Source organism: Penaeus japonicus, unplaced genomic scaffold, assembly GCF_977035675.1.
Source record: "Penaeus japonicus unplaced genomic scaffold, GWHDUDI00000001_assembly GWHDUDI00000009, whole genome shotgun sequence".
Lineage (NCBI taxonomy): Eukaryota > Metazoa > Arthropoda > Malacostraca > Decapoda > Penaeidae > Penaeus > Penaeus japonicus.
This window is the reverse complement of record NW_028234411.1, coordinates 40,492,322-40,498,082: the sequence shown is the minus strand read 5'-3', so window position 1 is coordinate 40,498,082 and position 5,761 is coordinate 40,492,322. Positions and strand designations below refer to the sequence as shown.

The 5,761-nt window shown below is 39.1% G+C and overlaps 1 protein-coding gene across 1 annotated transcript in view; it reads left to right on the top strand.

The window, feature by feature from the left end:
* The window catches only part of Adsl (adenylosuccinate lyase), a 9,456-nt gene extending 9,276 nt beyond the window's left edge, over window positions 1-180 (top strand). Inside the window, exon 9 of the mRNA XM_043012529.2 lies at window positions 1-180. This exon is cut by the window's left edge and continues 606 nt beyond it. The gene's annotated coding sequence lies outside the window, so the exon portion shown is untranslated.
* Window positions 181-5,761: the final 5,581 nt, after the last annotated feature.

Sequence of the window (5,761 nt, the reverse complement as noted above, 5' to 3'; positions counted from 1 at the left end):
TATTCTCAATTTATAGAAAAAGCTATTTTTTTTATACATCTGTAGCATTGTTAGTGTAGCTTTATATAATGTGTTGGTGTCATAAGATGTAATGTTAATATAACACTCAACTCAAATGTTTTTTATACAATCTAAATGTTACTGTTTTGTTAGAAATATATTTGACAGTGAATCTTCAAATCTGTATGTCATTTTAAGCCCATGAATATTGATGAAATTAAATATGGTGTATTCCTATTAATCATATTTGACAATGTCAAAATTGAAAAAATGTAATAGGTTTACTTTGTTTAATCACCTACAAAGTAAGAATATCAGCTAAAGCTATACAAGATGGAGAAGAGGGTTGGGGAACCTAACTTAATCTCTTCTGTATTTCAGGATCATTGCCACTGTTAATTCTTATTCATTGGGTGAAAAATTGATTCATGAAGTTTGGGAAGTTGGGAAATGATAATTAATAATTCAGCATTTACATATCAGAGAGGTCAGTTGACCGTTCAAATTATCCCAGCAAGTTTGATGATGCAAGTTTCAGGATTACGTTTTTGTAATGCTACTGCTAATGGCCTTAGCTGCTGACATGGTTGATATTTATTATCTTCAATTTTTTATGGTCCAAAGTAACTAATGTTTAAAAATTCATATTTAACCCTTTCCCGATGGGGCACGCGAAAACCCCTTTGCCGGGCCATTGCAATATTGCATTGGAAACGTCACACTGGCATGATGCCCCGGCATTGGGAATTTAGCTATGTCACATAAGTGTGACGCACCGTTGCCATAGGGTTAACCCATTGCAGACGGAGATAAAATTTGCTTGCCCAACCTCCAGGATAGGTTTTATTTTTAGAGAGAGACCGCTTGAAGCAATTTAATTTGAATCATCCCACTCTCTTTCAGTCATTCGTTGTAAAACTAGAGCGGTTTTTGTGTTTTATTTTTTTGTGTGTTTTATTGAGTTTAGAGACTTATATGTGCCATATAACAGGCTCTATCAGTGCTGCAGTTGACTAAAATTGTAGTATATTATCCATATTAGCTCATTATTTCCTTTATACTCAATGTGATAGAAGTATTGCTGTTTTATGGGAGGACAAAATACAACTTTATTTTTTCGTATTTTTGTGCTGTCATGAACGAATACGAAACATATAACCCCCTACAATAAAGATAACAAGAAGAGGTAGAGAAGAGGAATGAAACCTGTGCTTGTGACTGTGAGTGCCACAATGAAAGGCATCCATATTGGCACAGGAGCACATTTTAGACACTGGGTATGGATTGAGTCACCTTCCTCTTCTCGTTCTGCCTGCACATCCTTCATCGGCGGTAGTTTTGAGCAAGGGTTCATCAACTTAGTGTGTGCCATCGCTCTATAGAGACAGTGCTTGCTAGAGACCGTGGATGGGTGCCATTCAAGGCTCTCTCTCCTGCTGGTGCTAGGAAAAAGTGGTGCCATCTAGGTTTTGGACGTTAAGCTAGCACGGTATTACGGTAATTATAGTAATTATGACCAGTAGCCATCATCACTCATTCCTTTTTCATAGCACAATAAAATAGCATAGTATTCCAAAATCCCCGAACGTCATGTACGTCATGACGCCCGTCGTCAGGCCAAAGCTCCTACGTCATGTATGTCATGACACCCGTACGCAGTGGGTTAATGATGAAAAGTTCATTTAAGATGGTAAATGATTAATCCTGCAGACTTGATGGTAGAATATAACAATCGGATTCAGGCATATTTTCACTTTTTTTTATAGACAATAATGGTTTACATGACAGGGGACCAAGAATAATAACATAGGATTCAAAATTGCAAAGTAAATAACAGAGCCACTCTTGTTAGGTACAGTACAATGATTGAGTAGTGAGTACCCATACATGCTGTCTGGTTAACTTATAAGAACCTGTAAAATTACAAAATGTAATAATACATGAGCCAGCACATGAGGATTTAATAAAGTATGTAAGGTATTGAGAGTGTTGGAAAGCATTTTCCTTCAGAAAGAAAAATGTATGGAAATCTTTGAAGTTTGGTTAGTCTCTCATACGATGATCATCTTCATATCAATATTGCATGAAATACAATATAGATTAAAAATTGAGGTAATATACAATATATATTATAAATCAATAGTTTATTAGATATATGGCACAAACATACACACAGCTAAGTAGTTATCTACATATAAATTAGGCTTCAATATTCTTCTCCAAAATCTGCTGCATCAATTAGTTTACAATGCAACCAGAGAGACAGACAAAATGTGTGCAGTGTATATATGCATGTGCATATGTGTCAGCGTGTGTGCACTTGTGAGAAAGTTGTGTCCACACGTAGGGCTGTGTACCTTTGGTTGCTGCTTGTCAGGGATCACGCTCATTCGTGTTTGAGGGTGTCCGGCTTTCTTCTGCAAGGATATCCATGCTCTTGGTTGCTGGTATATGACTGGCTACGGTCTCTCTTCTGGGCATTTCTAGCATCTGTTATTGTTGAGCTAAGCACCACAGTGTTGCTTGGGCGACGGTACACCTGCTTTTTGTCCACGGTTCTTGTTGTTCCGCTTATCTGCTTGATAACCTCATACATACAAGGCCAGAGAGAAGAAAGGTGAATAGAGGGGGGGGGGGAGGCATAAGTAAAACCATTTTTTTCTTTCCATTTACAGTTTTTAAGGCATCTTTCAAGCCACTTGAGTCTGGTCATCATTCACAGTTTGCATCTCGTCTTTCTCTCATCCCAGGACTTCTGTCCAATTCTCCATTTTGCCAACACTAGATAACATGAAGTTCTTTGATGTAAAGAAGCTTGTAAGGGTTTTGTGCCCCAGAAAAACGGAAACAAGAATATCGTACCATGAGATCAAAGAATACTGTTGAGAAAAAGAAGAGGCAAAAAAAAACAAAAACAATTGGATCATGTAAAAAAAGAAAGGATTAAGAAACAGATATTGAAATTAGATGACAGATTATATGGTTCAATAAGTAACCAAAGATTGCTGAAGAAAAAAATTATATTTTGCTAAGAGCATATTAAGAAAATTAGGGAAATTGGGTCTCTTTAGAATATTAACCACTCAAAGGAAAAAAAGCTGAACTCAAAATAGATCATGAAGACCACGTCAGTACCCCTAGAAGAGAGAAATGAATAACACTGAACAACTTTTCAGAATTATAAATGATTAAAATTAGTGTCTAATGAATTTGATTTTCAATGAGAGACATCTTTGAAGCAATGAAAAATATTACAACAAACTAAGCAGCTTGACCAGACGAAATTCAGGAAATCTCAAAAAGACCATAGTAAAGCTACTGGTAACTCAATGGAGGAAGTCTTTGGGTTTTGGGATTATCAATAGGTCATGGAGGGTAATATCATTCCCATCTATAAAGGTGGAAACGAAGGTCATTTCAAAAACTACATTTTAGTGACAATAACATTATACATAATAAACATCTAAAAAGTTAATAAGTGTAGCGCAGTCGTCTGGTCATGAGTACTCGACGCGTTATGATTATTCTCGTTAAAATGAAAGAGGGTAGTTGTGGTCTTTTATCTCGATTTGCGAACATGAATCCAGAGCCAGGTGGAACTATTCCTCTCCGTGGCGGGAGTCGCGGAGCTAGGTGGAGCCACTCGAGACCCCTGACACATCAGCTTCTGGGGATAGGTTGAACCATAATCGTGAGCATTGTACCTTTCATTATTTCTGTGGGAGAAATCAATAGATAAGTACCCATTCACATATTTTGAGATGGGTGAACCAGGTATAAAGGACATGATTACTTAAAATAGACTAAAACACATGCATTAACCATATGAAATAATGTAGAGCAAGCAAGACAAAACTTATTTAAAGAGAATATGCTATATAAACTCATGTATAAAAGAAACTAAGAACTTTGGAGTACACTCACCTTCTCACACCTTCCACACAGCAGGAGCAACACTAATCACTATTACCATTTCCCTCATTATTACCCTGAAGTTCATTGTTAATATCTTTCTCGTTCACACCGCCGGTAGACGTTTCACTTGACGGTTCTGATACATCATTGAATTCAAAGTTCAGGGCAGGACATGGTAACTGGTCACTATCCTCCATAAAGTCAATCTCTGACGCAGGATCATACGACCTTAACTTATTTGCATGGATACGTACAGTACGATGAGGATGCAGCAACCAGTATGTTGTAGACAACAGGACCAAGCTGCTCTAAAACCCGATATGGTTCCTTCCGACATTTGTCAAGAGCTTTGTGTTACCTTCTAACTTGCCCAAAACTAGCGACCCCTCCTTTAAGTACAAAGGCTTTGCTTTTCTATTGGCTTTGCAAGTTTCCATAGTTGTCTATACTGCTAAACGAAGAGCATCAGCGAGACACTAAGCTCAAGTCCTTCATCAGCAGTTTGTAAGTTCGTCAAACCACGAGGAAAAAGTGCCATTCTCCCAATTAATAAATACAATGGCTGATTGCCAGTGGACCGATGAATAGCTGTATTACTGCCAAAGCATACGGCAGGTAGTTGGGAAGGCCACTGTGAAGGTGAACGTTGTGCTAAGGCTACCCGGTTGCTCCTCTCAACTACTCCATTCAACTGTGGATGGTACGCAATAGAAAAGGAACGCCTTTATCTCCAATTCCTGCAATAGTGAATGCCACTCATTGGAAGAAAACACCAACCTATTATCCCTATGTAGTTGTGTTGGAGGAACAAACAAGGTAATGAAGTGATCAACAAAAGTTTTCAAGACTCTGTTGGCATACTTATCCCTAAGAGGTACCAATTGTAGAAAACGGGTATGGTGGTCAATAATGGACTAAACATATCAAAGTCCTTGAGCAGAACTCAGAAGGTCCATCAAAGCTCCTGGATGCACTGCTGTTGAAGGCAGGTGAGCCATATGTAGTGCCTGGTCGTACAGATATGGAACATATCTGCTTAACAGCTCGATCAGGAAAATGCCGAAGGTGGTATAGTATTCTGTGTAGTTCGAAGTTAAGCTATGGCTGCGAGTAGACGAATACTAGGTAAAGTTTGACGTCTCTTAGGCCAGGCTATTAGATCTGCACACACAGGGTCCTGTAACTGTTCTTCCCTCATCTGCTGCGAGGCTAGGGATGTAAGGTTCGGCATCTGACATGATCTGTTCTTGTACCTGGTGATCCTGTACAGAAGAGCATATTTCCTGCTGTGGGACTTCAGAAATTAATATAGGTTCTGAGCTTTCTATCGGACAAGTATCTTCTTGTGGTTGTATAGGTTTCCCCTTCAGGTAGATAGACGGTACATGATTATTGGCCCCTTGAAATCATAATCTGATAGCTCATGAGCAAACCTGCTTAGCCTAGTACTTTTAGCTTTCCTTGAAAAGACACAAGTTAATGTCCAGACTGCAAAACGTCGGCGGTAGATGTAAGGGTTAAAGATCCTAATGGTCTCTACAACTACAAGGGCTTCTAAATCGATGATGAGATACAAAGATTCTGCATCTTCAAGTGTCCTTGACCAGGAGGCAACAACATGTGACACTTCTGTCATCCCTCTGAAGAACTGTACCCAGGGAGTGACCACTGGCACCAGTGTCAACCTTGAACTGACGATCGAAATCTGGAAGGCGCAAACCAGGTGCTGTAACCAGGGTTTCCTTGAGGACGTCAAAGGCCTGCTGGGCTGCATCTCCCCACTCACACTTCGTGTTCTTCTTGGTGAGCCTAGTAATAGTAGCAAAGCGTGGAATGTGCCTCCTAA